The sequence below is a fragment of the Equus przewalskii genome, chromosome 18 (genome assembly GCF_037783145.1).
Source record: "Equus przewalskii isolate Varuska chromosome 18, EquPr2, whole genome shotgun sequence".
Lineage (NCBI taxonomy): Eukaryota > Metazoa > Chordata > Mammalia > Perissodactyla > Equidae > Equus > Equus przewalskii.
Genome location: NC_091848.1, coordinates 31,618,602 through 31,640,385, shown reverse-complemented (window position 1 = coordinate 31,640,385; position 21,784 = coordinate 31,618,602). Strand labels below are relative to the sequence as shown.

General features: G+C 43.7%; 1 protein-coding gene across 2 annotated transcripts in view; it reads left to right on the top strand.

Moving 5' to 3' along the window:
• Positions 1-21,784, top strand: part of MB21D2 (Mab-21 domain containing 2) — a 108,742-nt gene that overhangs the window by 56,562 nt on the left and 30,396 nt on the right. The window lies entirely within an intron of this gene.

Genomic DNA, 21,784 nt, shown 5'->3' with positions numbered 1-21,784 from the left:
TGCTGTGCTTGAGCTTCTGTCCAGCATCTGCCTGTGGACACTGTCAGGTCCTTTCCTATGGCGTTACAGTGAATGTCCTGGGAGATGGGACTCTCCAGGCCTAGTCTTTGCCTTAGTAGAGCCCCAGGGAGTTCTGTGATAGAATGCTTCTGTCTCTGGTTGTTCAGTTATTAATTTAATAAATATATGAGGCCCTAGTATGTGCCAAGAAGTGTTCTAGGCACTTGAGGCACCCGTCATTGAACAAAATGGAGAAGGACTCCCGCTCTCTTAGAACTTAGACATTCTACAGGGGGAAACAGACAATAAACAATTGACATGATAATAAATTATCATTTTGTTTTTTATTTAATACAGTAAGCATTAGGAAAAAGGAAAAATAGAGAAGGGTAAAAGGGGATGGGAAGAAGTTGAAATTTTAAATAGAGTAAGAAAGTGATGTTGAAGCAAAAACTTGCTGAAGGTTAAAGATGAGCTATGAGAACGTCAGGGGGAGAGTCTTCCAGATGGCAGAATTCCGAGATGTTCAGGGAGCAACAAGGAGGCAAGTGTAGCTAGTGTGAGTGCACGGAAGGTGGTGGGGCCAGGCTCGTCACTCCTCCGGCCATCAGGAGGACTCGGGCTTTTCCTCTGAGTGGAATGGCAGCATTTCAGGACTGAACAGAGAAGTGACATGTTTGCACCTGTGCTTGAAAATGATCTCTCTGGCTGCAGCATTGAGAATCTTACAATGATATTGAATCTGTACTATGTTAAGTGGACAAGTGCACTTCCTTGAGTAAACAGATTAACTATTCGGGAAATAAAAAATCTTGCCTGTAGTGGGTCCAGACCCTGAGGCACTCTGGAGTCCTCTGTTCGGTTCCCAGCGGCCCTCTGAATACATTGGCTTCTTTTCTCATCTGTGGTCAATCCGACCCTCAAGGGGAGGTGAACTCTTTCTACAGCGGAAGCTCATCCAGTGCCACGGTCATGCTGGAGGGGCTTTACTGCTGCTGGCGGTACATGACCAGGCTTTGAGTTTTATTTATTCTGGGAAGATTTAGCAGTTAGTACTAATCGTTTGCATACCTTAAATGTATACTTTAGGAAATGGAGATACATAGCACATAGCTCCTGCATGTTAGTGTATTGAACTGTTATACATGGGTTTATTTCATTTCACAAGGTTATCTTCAGGTTAGAAATATGAACTCAGAAATGTACTTTTAGTCTGCAAAATACTGAGTGTATTGCATAATCCCAACTTACTCCATTGGGAGTAGGAAATGGGTCAAACAGTAGCATATTATCTACTGTATGAATGGACAGCCTGTTGTGACATAAATATGTAATAGTATTGTGTAAAATTACTGATGTCCCTTATTTTATCTGGCTTGATGTGGCGCCTTCTCTGGGCCAGAATTTTTTGAAGATGCCTCCAGTGTTTGGAATTCATGTGACAGTTGTTGTATTCCCTTCTCCCCTCTCCATTAGAGATTTGTGGGATTGCTCTTTGGCAAAATGTCAATGCAAACGTTTGTAGAGGTGGGTGAATGAATTAAAAAGCAGAGTAGGCATTTCACTGGCAGGCTGAAAGGAAAATGTCAGTTTCTGTGGGTTAAGCAAGATCTTTGCAGCATATTTAGCACTTGACTTCTTCCAAATTTGTCTACATGAAATAACCTCTCTGCTTTCACACAGGAAATATTTGAATAACTTTAAAAATGTGTGTCATGCCGGCTATGTGACCAGATGGAAGAGCATTTCTTGGCTGGTAAATGTAAACAAGCTGCCACTAATGTTAATCTTACAGCTGTAGACATAAATATATTTTGGTTGGTTATATTTTATTTTTGAGAGTGTGCAGTAGTTGGAAGCTGAGCCCAAATTAGGGTTCTCTTTGAATTTTGTCGCCGGAGCTTTCATTTGTGTGTTGATTTTACCAGGCCATATTGGCTAGAATATTTTAACCCCATGTAAAATGGATGCAACTGTTTACACGATGATTATGCCCAAATAATCATTTCCATCCCTAGCTCCCTGGGGGAAAAGTGCTTTGCAAACAGCTTTGGGATATTGTGGTTCAAGTAAATTGTCGGCCGGGTTGACAGGTTACTGAATTTCTAAAGAGTCTGGGTAGCTGATCTGATGCTGTGTTGAATTGGGAGTTGTTGTTTGTCCTGCAACAACTCTGATTTTGGGGTTTTGTGGGGATTGCATTCCATTGTTATAACCTAGAAATGAAGGAAGATCAAGTGCCTTCGATGTGTCAGGAACCATCCTGTCACGTGCCCTCTCGTGTAATCCTAAATCCTCATGTGACCTAATCTTATTCCTGTTTTGTAATGAGGAAAATTAGCCTTTGAGAGGCACTATTCCCAAGATCCCTAACTGCTACTTAGTGGCATAGCCAAGATATGGACCCGGTTCTAACCTGCTCAAAAGCCCGGGTTCTTTTTACTATCCTTGGTTGACTCTAGAGAGGGAGCAAGGTGCTGTTTGTTAACCTCTCCCAAATGATTGGGTCTGACAGATCCAGTGTTTCTTAGCCTCTAGATAATTAAATGGAGAACCTATGCTTTTCCTTGATGATGATTTTCTTTTCAACGTTTAATCAGCAAAGCGATGTTGGGTCTCTGAGACCCAGTCATCCGAATCTTGTTTTGGCAGTTGTGGGATCATCTTGGGGACTGATGAAGCCTTAGGTTCCTTCCAGCTCTGTTACCCTGAGACCACGAACACTCAAAAATGGCTCCTTCCAGGGTGTTTCCAAAGCCTCTGCCTCCATGTGGTGGTTAGTCTTCCCCAGCTGGGCTCTAATTGCTACCTCCAAATAAAGGGGTTCAGGGAACCCTGAAACCAGATCACCTGGGAGATCTTAAATTAATTGACATTTAATAAAAATCTTTGCCGGAATCAAAGTGCCCACGCACATGGTTGCCTGTGTGTGCCACACACTTGCATCTTGACACAGGTGTAATAGAAAAGTGAAGATAAGTCCCCAGAGGACCACAGACTAAAAGCTTATGATATGCAGAGCAGGAGTGATAGGTGGTCCCTGGCTTTGTTATTCTAAGGAGCTCTTCCCAGCTGTGCCTGTTCTGAATGCAGCTTGGTCAAATGATGGCTGTTTCTCTGATTTTAAGTGAAGTGGCATGGGTTTCTTGTTCACAGTATTTTTGGTGTGTTTCCAATAGAGAGAGATTTGTCTGAGATCCCAAACCTCTAGGTTCCGTAAGAGGTAATGCCACGAGTGGGTTAGGAGTGAGTGGGATGAGTAGCGCTAGGAGTGGGACCAGTGTTGTTAGTCACCCTGAGGTGTGGATTTATGTAGGTGCCCGTGAGCACATTGATCCAAGCATATGGTTTGTGGTACGAGCGGAGGAGAAAGAAGGAGAGGTGGACCAAGTAATTAGATATAAAAATAAAACAAAATACGGAAACAGCCTACACCATAGGATTGCTATGAAGATTTACTGAAATAATACATATGACGTGCTCCAAGCCTGGCATATAGTAAGTACTTGGTAAATATTGCTTTTTATGTTATTACTATTGCTTCTATTACTGTTCTATGTATGTCAAATACGCATGCGAGAAAAGCTTATGAGTTAGTAAGATATGCTGTGTGAGTTTTATAACATTTGTAACTGACAGAATTGGGTGATGACTGTGATTAGGGTCTAAACCAGACAGGTGAGAATGTTGGGTATCCATTCAGAATTCTTTAATGATTCGGTTAAAGGCATTATTTAAGACAATAAAGTGCATATGGACTCTTGTGTGCCACTTGTTCCAAGTCTCTGGTGTAGGGAAAAGGCAGTGGGCTAGAGTGATATTTGACATTTCAGTGTCTGTGCTGTCTTCCCGTGAGGCCCTTCAGAGAGCGCTGGTGGGGACGGCAGAGATTATCAACCTGTCAGGGTGGAAACGTTAACAGCCGAGATGCAAATTATGAGCTAAGGAGGCCAAGAATTTCCTCACCTTTGAGAGCCTTCTGTCTTGTGGTAGGAATTTATGATCGGAGCGTAGATGAGGATGCTCATCAATTTAGGGGAGGGAGAGGAAACATTTTCTAAATGACAGTTGTGATTATATGTGCAAGATGGTCTCCACCACAAAGATCACCATGGACTCTGTACTGTGACAAGAGAGCCTTTTTGTAGGCCAAGGCCACTTGCCTGAGTTAGAGATGGTGCATTGTTCTTCCTGTGACCCCTAACTGATGAAAGTGGTTGGGGTGACTTTTTCCCTGGCTCTTAATTACCAAGGGAAAAAAACCTTGCTCAGTAAATTATGTCATTTGAATAATATGTGTCGGTCACCCTGTAATCCTTCTCTTAAAATTCTTTAGGTTTCTTCATCAGTTGGTCTGCAGTTTCTGAGCTTCCCAAGGAAATGAGACAATGAAGGCATGTGTTTCTTTTTATTTTGAATCAGATTTACTTAGTAGCCAAATCTAGAGTGAGTTGGGGATCACCCTTGTTTAGGAGGCTGTTAATCACTCATTGTAAAAGTTCCAAGTGGGAACTAAAGCCAGAGCTTTAATCTTCTTGGCCTTCCTTTGGAGGAAAAGAAGGAAGCGGGCTGCCAAACGCCCTGCTGAGAGATGGGTGGCTTAGAAGCAGACTTTCTCCTGCAGATCAAAGGAGGGCCCTTTGCTTATTCAGGTTTCTTTTTTCACGCGAAATATGGCCATGTGTGAATGGTGTCCTTGTGAGGAGACAGGCTGGAATTAGGCCCTGGGGGTTCATGTGGGGAAGGTGTCATGGTCGGGGGAAGGATGTTGAAGCATTTCATCTCCCCTGGAGTCCCCAGCCTGTTGGGATTTGGGAGCTCTGATATAGAGGTGTCTTAAGCCTCCGCCACATCTCTCTCAGTGGGTTTTGCTGGCGCCATTTGCCAGAGGAGAGAGGTGTCAGGGCAGATCTGTGTGTAATCAGAAGTGGTGGTGCCATTCTGTTGACCTCCCTCACCTGCGCTTTTGGGTTGCCTTTGAAGCTTTGGCATCACCGTAGCTATGTGGCGGGTCTGCTAATTTACCCATCAGTCTGTGAAAGGGAAGGGAAGAGGGGGGGAGGAAAACTGCCGGGGAGGAAGTGACTGGAGATTGCCAAAGGTTTTGGGGAGAAGGTGCCTATGCCTCTGAGTAACCACGTGAATGTGGGCATCCAGCTCATGCCAGGGCAGTGAAGGTAGGGAGACTTGATTCATGTGAGCACTAACTAGCATTCAGGGGTCACAAAAATATTCTAAGCTCATTTCCTCCAAAAAGTTCAAAAGGCAAACAAAAACAAACTTGAATGTTGATGGGTGTTGTGTATCCAGGCACTATCATCACGGAGGCAGGGATGGGTAAGTGAGAGGGCCTGGCTGCATTCCGTGTCTCCTCGCACTGGCTGCTGAGTCAGGAGGGCTCCATTCAGCTCATTTCAGTGTAGGTTTCTGGCCAGGCAAGGCAGAAGTAGAAAGGAGAAAATGGCACAGAAGTCAGAGCCTGGATGACAACAGCATACTTCATGGTATGAGAGGAGGAGTGGTGGTTCCAGAGCTGGGAGGACAGGAGCTCTGGCCCAAGCCTGGCAGCTTGGACTCAGTATGCAAATGGGGAGTAAGTTCCGGGAGGCTCCCTGTCTGATCCTGCTCTGAGGGTGGTCATGGCTGCTTTCAAGCCTGGGGTAGGGACTGTGTAAGCACTTCTCTCCTGTAGTCATCTTGACAGCTGGGCAAAGTAGAGGCTATTCATTTTTATTTTACTGATAGCAAGCCAAGGTTCAGGAAGGTGAAATAACCTGCAGGTTATGTGGCTGGTAAGTGACAGAGCCAGGATGGGAATATAGGTTTTCTATTTCCATGTCTGGTGCTCTTTCTTTCCTCACTCAGCTCTAGTTGTTTACATATACATACTGTCCATACTTCCTTTGACGGATTTCACTGTTTCCCCAAAGAGAGAGATGTTTATATTTCTGTGAATTTATCAAGTCCGGTTTTCATGAGCAAATGTCTCTCCCTCTATTCTTTTGAACCTAGAAGGATGTTTAGCATGTCTGTAGTCCCAGCATAGTATGGTGTAAGCAGAGCTGGCCCCTAAGCTGTGGTGACAGTCCTGTTTCATCCTAGTGGGTGGGGAATCACAGGTTACGAAAGCCGGGTTCTTAGCACCTCGCTTCATGGGAAGGCTTGTCAGCATTCTGCTACGACATGTCGAGACAGGAAGGAGCTTGCTTCCAGCACTTGTCTTTTGTAGTTCCACTGATAGGCCTAACTTAATGACAGACAATCGTTTCACAAGCTGTAGATGTGGCCGACTGAGCCTCTCCCTGTCCAGGGTTGAATCATGTTACTCTTAGTCAAAGCAGCCATGTCTATGAGGTAAAGTTCCAACTTCTTCTGGAATGCCAAGCCTCTGCAGTTTGGCTTGGGCCTCCCTTTGCAACTGTAATTGCTCTCTTAGTAATCTCCCTCCCTGGGCTCCCTAGAGCCAGGTTTCTGGCATATGCCCTGGCCTTCCCAGCCTTTCTCAATGGCCTTTGCCACTGCCTCCCTCTGTCAGGACACTAACCACCCTTTGAATGTCACCATCTCCCCTAAGTCTGCTCCTCCTTCACCCTTGATAGTCCACCTTTGGTTAGTCAGCTGTGACCACTTTCTGTCTTGACTGAGCTGACCCAGTGCTTGCTTCCATAAGCTCACATACTCATCTCTACCTCACAGGACCTAGCAGGCTGCTGTGTTTAGAGGAGATGCTCAAAGTTGGCTGAATTGTAGGGTTCCAGTTTTGCTTCTGGATGGGATCAATGTATCTTAGAGCATAGTGCGTTCACTGGAGGCTCTTTAGAAGAATCTTCCTTCATCCTCGTCCTCCTCTCCATCATGGCGTTGAGTGAAACAGGAAGAGTGCTAGGCCAGGATGCTGGTCCTGATGGACTCTCCAGACTGCATGACCTGGGCCAGTAGCTTTACACCTCTCTCGGCCTCAGTTGCCCTAACTGGAAGATGAGTGTGGGCCAGCTGACCTCCTATGTATGCTAAGCCAGATGGGGCGCCAGCCTTGTTTATCTGGGATGGAAAGGCCACATGTGCTCTTTCCACCCCAGTGGCATGTTGCTCCTTTCCTCTGGGCCCTTAAGACTCTGTTAGTCATATACAGCCTGCCGAAGGGCAGAGCCCTTTTGTCAGCTTTCCTGCTAAAGTTTTACCAGAATGGCCCTAACTGCACTGAACGTGAGCAATGTCTTCAACATCCTCCGACTAGCTGGACAGCGTCCACTTCCCAGAGAACCCTGAAGATCCCACAATCTAAATGTTGTTTGAATTTCTATTGGCATTTTGATGATTTGTCTCTTGTTCCATAGGATGACTGGACGAGATTGATAATACTAATATTGCTTCTCCGTGCTTTCCTCCTCAGACCCGTCACTGCTGTGAAGGATTGGTTTTGAATTTTCTGTGTATCACTTCCATAGAGCATCCTCTTTTATTAGTATTTGACTTTATTTTATTACAGATAACACTGTAATTTGGAGTCAGTTCTTACAGTCGAGGTGATTTAAGAGAAAACAAAGCTTACACATTTAGTCTAATTTTGTATCTATAATATCTACAGTATTTATGTCATTAATTTTGTAGTGCAATGTGTTATATACCAGAATAGCAAGTTATATGCATGAATAGTGGTGCTTTGACTGAAGGATGTGTCCCCTGGTAGCTTTGTCCTCAGGCCTGTAACTAAATGTGCATACAGATTAAATGACCAAATGAGTGTTCAGAAACCACAGGCTCTGGCAGCCGTGATAGGCCAGTGTGTGGCATGGTGGACCATGTTCCGGATATACCTCTCATTCATCTCTTCTCTCCATTCCCACTTCAGCTGCACTCTGGTTCAGCTCCTTATTTCCTCCTGAGTCGCTACAAAAGGGGAGGAAGCTTGACTTCTGTTTGATTCCTCTGCCTCTGGTTTTCTGTAGCTAATCCATCTTCTACATGCCCACCAGTGGAAACTGTCGTTTCTAGTTACTCCCTACTCATCTCCTTGCTCAAGGACCCTTCTTTGCTCCCCATTGCCTGAATTAGAAGTGGTAGACACTGGCCTGGCATCCATGTCCCTCTCTACACTGCCCACTGAACTTGTCTGATAGTTTCCTGCCCCTCTACCTGGTTCACTCATGTCTGCAGCATATTACCACTCCCTCGCCTCTCACAAATTCATCCTTCTTTCAAAACCTACTTCTTAGACAAAGAACTCCCAGCCTTCAGGAATTCTTCCTCTTCCAGACCTTGCAACTCTTAGTGTAGCCTACTGTATTTATTGCCATGTAACAGATTACTCTACAATTTAAAACAACAAACATGCCTCCTGTGGTTTCTGAGGGTCAGGAATCTGGGAGTGGCTTAGGGGGGTGGTTCTGGCTCATGGTTTCTCAGGAGTTTGCAGTCAAGCTGTCAACCAGGGCTGCATTCATCTGAAGGCTTGACTGGGGGTGGAGAATCCACTTCTAAGCAGACTGTTGGCAAGAGACCTCAGTTCTTCTCCACTTGGTCCTCTCCGTAGGGCTGCTCAATCATAAGCATCTGGATTTTCCAAAGTGAGCGACCAGAGAGAGAAAGAGAGAGAGAGAGAGAAACAGACTAAGATGGAAGGTGCAGGCTTTTGTAACCTAATCTTGGAAGTAAAAACCATCACTTCTGTTGGTCACATTGATCAACCCTGGTCCATTGTGGGAGATGCCCACTCACAGATGTGACTAACAGAAGGTGAGGTCATTGGGGGTCACCTTGGAGGCTGGTTACTGCACCTGCTTTGTCTTTTGCATACATGTATTCTGTTTTTCCAGCTGAACTGGAAGCTATTTGGGATCAGAGACTGGTCTCGTTCACTGCTGTGACTCCCCCACACTTCATTCAAAGTGCTTTTCATGGAAATGCTTATTTTGTCTTCACAATAACCTATTGGGCTTTTTTTTTTTTTTTATCTGATGCATGAAACTAAGGTCCAGAGGGGTTAGTTAGCTAAGTCAATCAGCCACTATGTGACAGAGCTTGTGAATACACTACTAGGTCTTTCTGATCTAAATCCTGTGTTCTTTCTATTATGCAAATGGTTTCATGATTTTGATTTCTAGAAAATATTTTCTACAGCCTGCTTCCTGTCTGTTAGCTTTGGTAATAATTAAGAGGAGTGACTTGATAGCACCCAATGATGCAGGGAAGTGTTTGTGTATAACAATTCCAAGATAGGAAAAGTTTCTAAGAAATTGTCTAAATCAACCAAAACTTCATCTTCCTGGCCTTCCTTTTTTCAGCAATTGCCTAAGCAAAGCCTCTGATTTATCTGACTGTTCTACTGAACAAGACAGCCTAAGAGGCCCACAAGAGTGCCATGTTTCACCAGGATTTCTCATACTGGGTGATCTGGAGAGATCCAGCCTGTCACCTCCCACCACAAGAAACTTCCTACCACAAAACCTTGCTCGTCTGTTTCAAACAGGGAAGGATCTTGGAAACAGACTTTGGGGTTTCTAGGTTTGGTGGGATTGGGCCATGATTTAAGTTGGCATATCTCCTGATAAATTGTCCCAGATACTGTGACTCAGCTCACAGGGAGATTGGGGTGGTGGTGGGCTGGCGCTAGGGGTGTAGGGGTGGGAAGAAGGGAAGAAAAGAAAAAAAGAGTGGAAAAGGGAAGTCCTTGCTGTCCCCTCAGGCACAAAGTGATGGTGGTTGAATTAAAGTAGCTTTGGTTTTCTTTTTCATTTTGAACAGAACTCTGGCGCCCTTAGTCGGCCTCAAAATGTGGAACAAGTATAAGTGTTTCTAATTTCAGTCCTTCTCTTATTCTCTGCAAAAAGGGGAACCCTGCAGGTGGCTTTCTAAAACTTAAACACCTCGAGTTTTTGTATTCCCTTTCCTGATCCTCTTTTATGTCTGCAGGGGACATTTACACTTCTTCTTGTAATGCTCCTTGGATTTTTGACTTGCGGGCTATAGATATATTTAAAGGGAAAAAGTTTTTTTGATTTAGGTATGTCCTCAATACTTGGAAAAGTTTTGAGTATTGTTTTTCAAGCTCTTTTCTTCTCTCTGCATGGGTGTGCTTTTCATTTTTAATTTTTTTCCTGTGATGGCCATGGTGTGGTTTAATATTACATGCCTCACTACAATGAGTTTCCCGAAAACTGTGGAATTTCTTGGATCTCTGTAAAGAGTCTGAAAACACTGGGGAGGAGGAGAGGATGAGAAGGGATTTGAAAAAGAATTGAGAATGAGCTCTCTCTGATATTTTCATGCTCCTGGGTGGTGCGGAGGTTGTTTTCCGTGTAGACTGACATTCTCTCTAGCAGCTGTACTCTGAGTCAAATTCTTTTCTCTGGAGCTCTGAGGAAGTTCCCTTTGTAATGATAGTAGAAGTCTGTCTCACCATTTTGTTTTTGTTCTTGTATATATCTATATCTACGTAAATAATACTTAAATATATGTGTAGACCTCAGCACAAAGTATTTCCAGAAATGTCCACATTTATTTGCAGTTCCTTCTCACTCTCAACCTTCAATATAAATGGGCATTTAAAAATTCAGGGCAGCAATTGTAAGTCCACCTGTGAGAGGTGCTACCTGATCAGCTAGCTTTAGGCAGTTTGGGTACATTTTAATTGCCAGGAACACCATGGTAAGACATGTCCACTAGAAAGAAAACAAAGTTTGGAGCAGGGAGATGAGTGTCCCTGTTAGTAGGATTTTCTTAGCAAATACCCAGGGGCTGCTTGGCCCCTAGAAGGAGGGTATGCAGATCCAGAGAGGGTATATGCAAAAGGAATTAAGGTTGACCTGGGATATTGGCCTCATCACCTTCTGATATGTACACCCTTGCTTGTCATAAACATGCTAATGATCATAATTATTAATATGTATAGCACTTAGCTATTTGTCCAGCACTGCCCCCAAGTCCACCCCCTCACCACCATGAAGTAATAAATAATTTTCATTTTGTAAAGAGAGAGGGTAGTAGCTCAGTGGCTAAGTGATATACATAGCTAAAACTGGGAAAAGAAGGTCTCACAGCCAAGGCTTTTTGGCTTCTAATTGAGTCCACTTACATGCCTCTGCTCCTAACCTAACTGGGCATTCAGTAGCTTGACTTCATAAAAGGAGAATAATATATTAGGTACCCTGGTTCGTTCTTCTACCCCTGTTCCCAGATTCCATGAGGGCAGGGTCAAGAACATAGATACTTTTGTATTTCTAGTTTCTATTCCAGTCTCAAAATGACAGACATTGGAAATTACAGTTGTTTAAAATATGTCCTCAAATTCTTTGATGCTCCCTTCAAAAGACAGAGCCTATTCTCCTTGAATGTGAGTTGGGCTTCGTGACTCGTTTCTAATGAATAGAAAGAAGTGAAAATAACAATGGCAACTTTAGAGCCTAGATCATAAAAGGCACTGTGGCTTCCTCCTTGCCCTCTCCATTGGATCACTTACTCTGGGGGAAGTTAGCTGCCATGTCATGAGGTCACTTAGGGTGTCCTATGTAGAGACTCCTGTGGTGAGGAACTAAGGCCTTCTGCTAGCAGCCGGTGAGAAACTGAAGCCTCTGGTCAACAGTTTGGAGACAGATTGTTCAGCCCCAGTCAAGCCTTCAGATGACTACATCCCCAGCCATTGACGTACCCGCACTGAAAGACCCTGAGCCAGGAATACCCAGCCTCCCCATGCCTGAATTCCTGACTTACAGAAACTAAAAGATAAGAAATGTTTGAGGTTACAAGTCACTAAGTTTTGGGGTGTTCTGTTATCTAATAATGGAAAGACTAATACAGAAATGGATGGATGGTACTCAAAGAGTTTCAGGCTCATGATGTTTCTGATGGGTGATGATAATGACTCAATGATAGGAACTGAGATTTGTAGACACAGGCTACTTCTCAGTTGTTTTCTTTCAACTCTGAAAATGCACAGCAGTTTTGAGTGTTTGCCAAATTGTATAATTACCTGGGGGTCACTTAAAAACACACAATTCAAAGCCCCACCCTAGACCCATGAAATAGAACATCCTAAGGATGGAGTTTTAGAATTTCTATTTAAAAAAAACCCTTCCGAGATGATTCAGATGCAAACAGTCTGAACGTGTCCAAAGAATACCATTTGGGAACCACTGAGCTAGAGCCTTTTCCTTAATTCAGTTCTGATAATTAAGGTTTGCAAGGATAATTCCATTTTAGTTCTCTTTCAGGGCCTCCTCATGACATCGTCTGTGGAAGGGGAGCAGGCTTTGGAATGATGAACCATTGTTAGATCTGCAGCTAGATCCCCCCTCGAGCCCCATCTCGTGCTTGGCATGGAGCCCAGGCCGGACCAGGGATGGGGGACTGCCCGTTCAGGCGTTGTGTGTGACCAGGAGCAGAGAATGGAGACAGGTTCCAATGCGAATATTGAGTCTAATGCCTGGTATTATTTTCAAAAACAGGCATATTTGTGTTTGAGTGTCTCTCCATGTATACAGACTTCAGAAGGCCCCTTTGGGAAAGACGACAGCAGAGAGGAGAGTCAGTAGCCATGGTGAGCACTCCCTGGAGGAAACCTGTTGGCCTTCTGGAGCGAAGGAAGAAGTCCTGATACCTACTCTGGATGCTGACAGAGTTCTGGGCACAAAGAGGGCATATTTGAAGTGTGTGTTTTTAGTTCTTCTGTGAAAACCATAATCTTAATTTAAAATTGATTCTTCAACCATAATGACTCTGTACTGGGTATTGTTTCTGTGATGCCTACTGTTTGGATGTCTCTGCCAAATTGCAGTGTTTTATTGTATGATCTGCAGTTTTTAAAAGGAAAAAGTCCAGGTGGTTGAGGGTACCTATTTACCCCCATGAGCTCTGTTCCAGTGTCTCTTCTGGCGCTAAGTACCCATGTGACTTTGGGAAAGATATTTTCCTGCTTTAGAATGAAAATCTGTTCATTGGAGAAAGGAGAGATGTAGGCAAGATGATCCAAGTTCTAATCTAACCAGGTGAATTGATTCAGCATTGTGTTAGTTTGCTAGGGCTGTTATAATGATTGCTGCAGATGGATCGGGGGTGGGGCGTTAAACAAGACGTTTATTTTCTCACAGTTCTGGAGGCTGAAAATTCAAAATCAAGGTGTCAGCAGGTTTGCTTACTCTCAGAACTTTCTCCTTGGCTTGCAGATGGCTCTCTGCTTGTTGTGTCCTCATATGGCCTTTCCTCTGTGCTCGCACATTCCTGGTATCTCTTTGTGTGTCCAATCTCCTCTTCTTATAAGAACACCAGTCAGATTGGGTGAGGGCCCACCCTAACAGCCTCATTTTAACTTAGGGCCTGTAAAGAAGGGAATATCTTCAAATACAGTCACATTCAGAGATTCCAGGGGTTGGAGCTTCAAAATATGAATCTGGGGGGGACACAGTTCAGCCCATACATGCATCCAGATTACCTTTGGATGTTAGAGGTCCCTTGTGAAGCAATGGCTGGGGGTGGATGCAGGGCGCCCTTGGGTGTCTATAGCAGAGGTAGGACAGACAGAGTAAACCCCTAAAGATATCTGGACTTTTCTCTGCTTTTCCAGAAACAAACTCTGCAATGATCTCTCTGTGTGAGGAGAGTCAAAGTTAGAGTCACAGAATGCTAGTGATAAAGAGGACCTTCAAGTAATGCCCCTTATTTAATAATAGAGGAAGCTGCGGTCCAGCGAGGGATTGTGCTAGGTTTATGATTAGGTCTCTTGATTTATAACCCAATTCCATCTGCTCAAATCAGAGCAAATAACCAGACTTTCTGACCTCACCATTTGCCTCACTCCAGCACCTCTGAGACACTCCAACTTAGCTGTGGTATGACATTTTTTCAAGCTCCAAGGAGAGGAGGATATAATGGTCCATCACTGAGAATGTGCTAAGAGCATTCCAAAAATAGTGACATCCAGCAATCAAAAGCTTTTTATCCAAGGGAGGGTTTTTTCCAACACTTTCTTCTTGGTCTTCCAAAGGAGGGCAGTTTTCTCACCATGAGTTGTAGGATCAAGGCCAGTAAATCTGCAAATTGGTAGACTTTTGTTGTATTTAAACAGGTAAAGAACAGAGAGAAACAATAATAGAAGTGATCCATTTACTTCTTTAGTTTAATTCCAGAGTTAGGACTGGAAATGGTTTTTGATATCTAGTTAAATTGTTTTAGCCCCCACAGACTGTTACAGTGTTTTAAGAAATTACATCAAATTGTCATCATTTCTTTCTGGAATCCATAAGTGTCTTGAGAATCAGAGATGTGACCTGGCCCTTTCTCTGGGCTAAATGGAATAACATTTGCAAACATTGTTAGATACGTTTAAGAAACCTTTTAAAGACCCATGGGCAAATCAAGTAAGAATAGTTCTCTCAAATATCTGTACTTGTGGTTGAAAGCAATTGTCTACATAATCCAATAGCCATTTCAGTCTATCTTGGGAAAGAATTCTATGAGCATCACATTGGCGGTCCCAGTTTGTCTTAATCTAATGCTAAAATAACTAGCGTTTCCTTGTTGTGAACCCACTGAAAGAGAGAGGCTGCCCAGATTTTTCCCAGAGGCTAAAACAGGGACATCTGAGTTTAAGCATTGCCTGCATGTTATTTATAAAGTGAATTATCTGAATGCAAAAATAGAGAAATCTTTTAATACTGTACAAGAATGATTTGCCACTTTTATTGTATCTCTGCTATTCATGAGATAAAATATCTGTGCCATAGACCCACTCGCTGTTTTTGGAGAGTTCCTAAATGATTTATTCATTCAACAAATACTTAGTGAGGCTTCCTGTGCTAGGCACTAAGGGTATGGTGACCAGTAGCAACTAAGACCTGTTCCCACTCTCAGGGAATTTATATTTTAGGGAGAAAGATAGGTCTCCATAAAATAATTTCACTTTTGAAAGTATAACTGCAAGCTGGGATAGATTCCCCAAAGGAAGGGAAGATGATTCAAAGAGATATGGAGGCAGATAATGAAGGAGCCTGCCCAGGCTGGAAGGCTTCCCCCTGAGAAGCTGATTCTGGGTTGAGAAATGATGGATGAGGGAGAGGCTCAGTTGGAAGGTTTGAGAAGTGGCTGCAGAAGACAGAAGGACAGCTTGTGCAAAGAGGTGACACAGTGGAAAAGCACTAGCTTGGGAATGAATTTGGATTTTTATCTGTCTTGCTTCCTTTTTTGGTGTAAGTTTGGAAAGAATCACTTCACTTCTTTGGGCCTCATGTCCTTATTTGCATAATGACTAAATTCGAAACAGAGGACCTGGGCGATCTCTGAATCCCCAACTAGATTCTTTCATTCACACAAATTGACCGAGCCCCTACCTTGTACCAGGTAATCTGATTGGTCTTGCAGTTCAAATATGAATCGACTGGGATCATTGACCTCAAGCAACTTGGTTTAGCAGCAGAGACAAAGAGATGAGACAACCAGTTGTGGTGCCATGTTGTGAGTGTCATGGAAAGATGGATGGAATGAGATTTGCTGTAATGGGAAGAGAGGGGCAGTCAGGAGGACTTCGTGGAGTAAAGGATCTTTGACCAGAAGAACAGGGCAAAGTCAGCCTGGGCAGACAGGATGGTACAGAAATATCCATGAAGACTGGAAATATTCATTGGGACAACAATGAGTAACGCTACCTCATACTCTAAAGTATTGACAACTTAGTCCAGCCCTTTCGAGACTCTATGTGCCCCCAAATCTCCAAGGTTGATTATAGAAATCCTTGCCCCAAGTCTTCTTGCTCTATAAGGCTGGGAAAAAGTGGAAATGGTTTCTGTGCTCGGGCGTAGTATCCCATCTGTCAGAAAATGCCCTTTTCACAGCGGGGTTCTAGTGACTTCATTATTGTTTGTGGGATATTTAGAAGTTGAGGTCAAGGATGAATTTCTGTTGCAAAACGGAAGGCACACAAGTAAGATGTTTAAAAATGAAGTGGAAGGTTTTTTTTGTTTTTGTTTGGTTTTGTTTTTCCAGGGACGGATTTTAATGGCCTGGCTGTCCTTGCCACGGTTGAGTCAGATTGTCAGAAAATCATGTTACACACCAGAGAGAGACAAGAAGAGCCTTTTGGGGAGCTACTAAAATTATTTTCTGTTTATTTTCTTAGGTATTTGGCTTGAGAAGGAAATAGAGTTTCCTTGCCAAGAATGGGTTAGCATTCCTGCTCTGTTTTAAAAGCTGGCCAAGGGACTGGCATGAGAGGAGAGAACCCACGCAACTTGGAGAAGAGTTGCTAGAAACAGGATCTTGGTCGTTTAGTCTAAATGTGATTAGACACAGAACAAAACAGAACTAAGGGTATTGATTTGAAAATGTGTTCCCTGCCTCCTTCCAAAAGGACTTGAAGGTCTTAAGGAAAAAGTCCTGGCTCTCCCATGACCATTATAAGAGGACAAAGTTGAAACCTCACAAGGGGGTTTGTACAGCAGCAAGTGTGTTTTTATTGACCAAGGTATATAACTGTTGTTAATATTATTGTGGTAAGACATGAATTTTAGGTGCAAGATTCCTAGCAGTCTAAGCAAAAAAGGGAAATACGGTTACCCAGCAACTTCTGTTGACTGATAAAAAGGAAACAGGTCAGCCTGTCAGGAGATATCTTCTTTAATATATTTTTATGCAGATTTTTATACTGTAAACATTAAGTGGCTTTCCATAACTTCAGTAAGTTTTCCCACTGATGGCAGAGACTGTCTTTGATAAGACAGTCTTTTTACATTAAGCTTGTTACAGTAAAACCTTATACTGGGTTGAAGGCATTTTTCTATGGGAACATAGCTAAGGCAATCCAGATTTACAGTCTTCTACTATGATTTGATGCAAGGAAAAATATTAGTAAGTGGATGGATATTATGTTGTTTAGGTCAGTGTTTCAAAATGCGTCTTCGCAAGAACTACCTGGGGCCCTTGTTAAAATGTAGATTCCAACGCCTGCCTGAGATTTACTGAATCAAAGTCTCGAGCAAGGGGCCTGAGTGTATATTTAACAAATGCACCAGGTGATTTCTTATGCTCGAGCAAGTTTAGGGAGCAGTGCCATAGACAATTTTCCTTGCCTACCTTTTCCTCTCGGTTGGACTTTGTAGCAGTCATTTTGAGCATAAATTGTGATAGGAGCCTGAGGCAGTAGCATTAAAAGTGAGAGGATGAAGTCCAGCAGAGCTCGTTTAATTATCTGGTCTGGAACCATAATGTCATTTCCCTCTCTCAAGAGGTGGTGCTTCAGGATGCCGCTCATCATTTCCCGCCAGGTGCCTTCTCATCTGTTAGGCCACTGAGCCTTGTAGCATCTCCGTGTGGTGGGCAGAGCAAGTTTAATACTGTATTTCATTGATTTTAAGATGCAAATTTCCCCACAATTTTACATCTCTAATATAAGTATGCATTTTAGAGTCGATGCATGAATTTGATGGCGCCTTGTTTCTGTCTTAGTGATACGTAAAATCATGTGCATCTCTGTATTCAGAGGTGTTGGAGATTTGATGACCTGCGCTTGCTCCTTTTACAAACTGAGACACTAAGAAGGTGATGTGACCATAGACAATCACTGCTAGTTGGGGGAGCCCAGTGTCGGGCCTAGCTGTTTGTGCTTGTACATACTAGTGATTTATAGCTGAGTAGCCAATTACCCCCCAAACTTAGTGGCTGAAGACAACATTACACATTTATTAGCTGACACAGTTTCCTGGGGCCAAGCATTTGGGAGTGGCTTAGCTGAGGGGTTCTGGCTTGGAGTCTGTCATGAAATTGCATGTGAGGTGTTAGCCAGGCCTACAGCCATCTGAAAGCTTGACTGGGGCTGGAGGTTACACCTACAAGCTGGCTTGCTCACATGGATGGCAAGTTGATGCTGGTGTCAGTGGAAGGCCTCAGTTCATCCCCAAGTGGGCCTGTCTGCAAGTTCTTGAAAAGGCCCACAGTGTAGTGACCATCTTCCCCCAAGCAAGTTGTCCAAGGGACCAAAGCAGGAACACATCACAATGCCTTTTATGACCTTGCTTCAGAAGCCTCACACTGTTACTTCTACACGTTTGATTTGCCACACAGACCAACCGTGACTCAACGTTTGAGGGGGCAGCACGGGAACAGATAGCAGAAAGTGAGGCTCATTGAGGGCTGGCTGTCTCCTTCACATGGCACTGCCTTTCCACTATAGGTCTATCTTGATCAGCTGGGCCATCTCATACCCTTAGGGCAGAGTCTTCCACTGAATAAATGAAAACTTTTTGGGATTTCTATCCCATTCTAGCACTTCTGAGACTTTAATGTGTCTACAGATTCCCTGGGTCTCCTGTTAAAACACAGACGCTGATTCAGTAGGCCGAGAATGCAGCCTGAGATTCTGCATTCTAATGAGCCCCCATATAGTGCCCTTGCTTCTAGTCAATGAACGACCCTTTGAGTAGCAAAATGAACAGAGCCAGGCAGACCTCCAGTAGCGCTCTGCAGGGCTGCACCGCAGCCCAAACTCCTCTCCCCTCGAGGGTACTTGCCTCCTCCTTTTACTTTGGCAGAGAGACAGATGGTTTGGGGAGAAGGAGCTAGGGAAACCAGCCTACTTCACTGAGTTGGTTAAGAGAGGTGTGAAGCAGATACGAGCCCATGCATTATTAGGGGGACAGTTCGCTGCAGCTGTGAGCCTGTTTGCAGTGAAGGTCAGGTTTCAGACAGCAACAGCTGGGTGCTCAAAATGGCGAGGTAATTAGCTTGCAGGGGGTTGGGGTGGGATGGAACACAAACAGTGCTTAAAATGAAACATGTCAATGCATTATTCAGAGCTCAGATGCCCATCAGTGGAGTCCTCATCCTCCTTTCTCCTCTCTCCTCCTCCCTTTCACACACACACACGCAGGCACATATTAGCACTCAGGAAAACTCTAGACTCACAGTATATTTCCCTGAATAAAATGGAAATCAGAGCTGAAACAATCCCCTTAGCGCTACCACGCTTTAAGCTGCATCTGGAATGCTGGCCCTGGCGTTCTGCCTTTCTTCTTGTCCCTGGCAAAACTTCTGTCCTTAGTTGTCCTGCACATCAGTTAAGAGGGACATGGACTGTAAGCTGAACAGGAGAAGAGCTATGTCTGTTTTGTTCATCTCTCTTGCTCTCTCTGTATGTATGTAGTACAAATACACACACACACACACATACACACACGTATACATGATAAATAAGTAGAGCACTGAATAAACCAACATAATATGTGGTGAGAGGGAACTCTTGAACCTTGTGAATCTAGCAAGCAAACATGGTGAGGTCTCCCAGTGGGACACAGGGAACTCCATTTTCACATTCTGGTGGTCGTCGGGGACCTTTGGAAGGGGATCAAGTTTATCACCTACTGCTTCTTTATCAGCCATGCAGGTCTGTAACCGAAGAAGCCAGAAATTGCTATTTACTGAGCACTCACTGTGTGCCATGAACAAATGTTACATCCTTTAATCTTCCAACAACCTAAGAGGAAGATAATCATCACCCCCAGTTTTCAGGGGAGGGAATCAAGCCTGTGAGAGGTGAAAGCATTTACCTTACACAGCTGGAAGGTGGCAGTTTTGCGGTCTATCCCAGACATGCTTCAGCCTAAAGCTGGTACGTAGTGTCCACTGTTGCAGAACAAGATATCCAGAGAAGGAAAAAGAGAATGATAAGACTAGCGTTCTGGAAGGGCTCTCAACATTGAGTCCATGAACTTACTTTGCATCTGTCCTTGATGCTGTGCGTGGTATTGAGATGCATTTCATGGGATCTCTGAGACTCCAGAGGAGTCTACACGTTAATGGGACATTGATAGGAATTATAATCATTGTTTGAGGCTACCCATTAAACATCAACCAGTCCATCGTTGGCTGGTGGGAATGCAAAATGGTCCAGCCGCTTTAGAAAAATGGTGTGGCACTTTATAAAAAAGTGACACACATACCACACACTTAACAAATGGCAAAGCTATCACACTCGTAAGTATTTACCTGAGAGAAATGGAATTTATGTCCGTACAAAGGCCTGTACACAAATGTTTATGACAGTTTTATTCATATTAGCAAGAAACTAGGAACAACTGAACTGAGCATCACCTGGTGAGATAAATAAAATATATCACATCCATACAATGGAATACTGCTCAGCAATAAGAAGGAGCAAGCTATTGATCTGATGAATTCAGCAACATGGGTGAATCTTAAAAGCATCGTGCTAAGTGAAAGGAGCCGGCCTTGAAAGGCTGCATACCTTTTCGTTTATGTGCCTTTCAGGAAATGGCAAAACTATAGGGACAGAAATCAGATCAAAAATTGCCTGGGGTCTTGGGAAGCGGCTGACTTCCAAGGGGCATGAGGGATATTTTGGGAATAATGAAATCTTCTATTTCTTAACTGTGGCTGTAGTTATACAACTATAAACCTTTGTCAAACTCATCAAACAGTATCTTTAAAAGGGGTAAATTTATGTAAGTAATACCTCAATAAATGTGACTTTAAAAAACATATCACCTAGGTCAGGGGCAGCCCCGTGGCATAGTGGTTAAGTTCAGCACACCCAACTTCAGCGGCCCAGGTTTGCAGGTTCAGATCCCAGGTGAGAACCTGTACCGCTTGTCAGCCATGCTGCAGCAGTGACCCACATACAAAATAGAGGAAGATTGACACAGATGTTAGCTCAGGGCTAATCTTCCTCAAGCAAAATAAGAGAAAGATTGGCAACAGATGCTAGCTCAGGGCAAATCTTCCTCAGGGGAAAAAAAAAAACTGACCCAGTTCAAACCCACCATTTTCCAGATGGGGAAAGAGGCCCAGATGAGGAGATGACTTGCTACAGCAGTTGTGAGTCAAGAATATAGGTTTCTCAGCCCCAGACCTGAGGCAGAAGTTGAAACTTTGACCTCCCATCTTAGTCCAGAGCACATGCCAAGTAGGACTGGAGTGTCGATCCTCAGCTCTCACTACAGCTCCGTGGGCGGCTTTTTAAAACTCACATTCTACTGTGCTGCTCGTCAGGCTGTTGACCTGCAATTTGGCTAGACGGCTTCTAATTAGAAAATAAAGTAAATGTGCATTCAGCCGTAGTCCAAAGAACATAAAACTCCAATAATGCACTTCTATGTTCATATTCCATTTTAGTGTTTTGCAGAGGGGTGAAAAAAGGGAGAACAGTACCATTAATTTATTCAGAAGTCTTCCTTATTAGGGCTTTGCCACCTAGTCAATCTAGAAAGAAGAAAATATCCTGAAGGTTCTCGCCAACATCTTGTCCCAGAAAGCAGGTGAGATATGGAGTGAACCAGACCTGGTTTTAGTTCCTAAATCCTTTGCTTCCTAACTTCATGTCCTTGAGTAGCCACTTAACTTCTCTGCCTGCAAGATGGTGACCATAATTCCTATGAGGAATTAAACTTCCTGTGAGTTTTATATGAGAGATTGGGAAATAGGGTACCTAGCCCAGCTGTGATGGACTTCTCCAGCATGTTCAGCTCGGGGCTCTGCGCTTTACATGCGTCTCAAACCTTAACGGTCATCATCCCCAAGGTGGAGATGAGCAAGCCCAGGGTAAGTAATCTGTCAGCAATTATACCTCCTGGCCAGAACCACTGGGCTATGTGTAGAGTTCAATCAATCATTATGGATCTGAATCAAGCCCTATTTATAAGATAATTGGTTGGGGAGTTTGGAAAGGAGTGGAATTCTCCTTCATAATTTGAGAGAAAGGCTTATTTTAATTTTTTTTGCTTTTTAAAACAGTTGAGGCCAAAATTAGGGCCTTGAGTGAAGCACCCAACTCCTGGTTGAAGGAAAG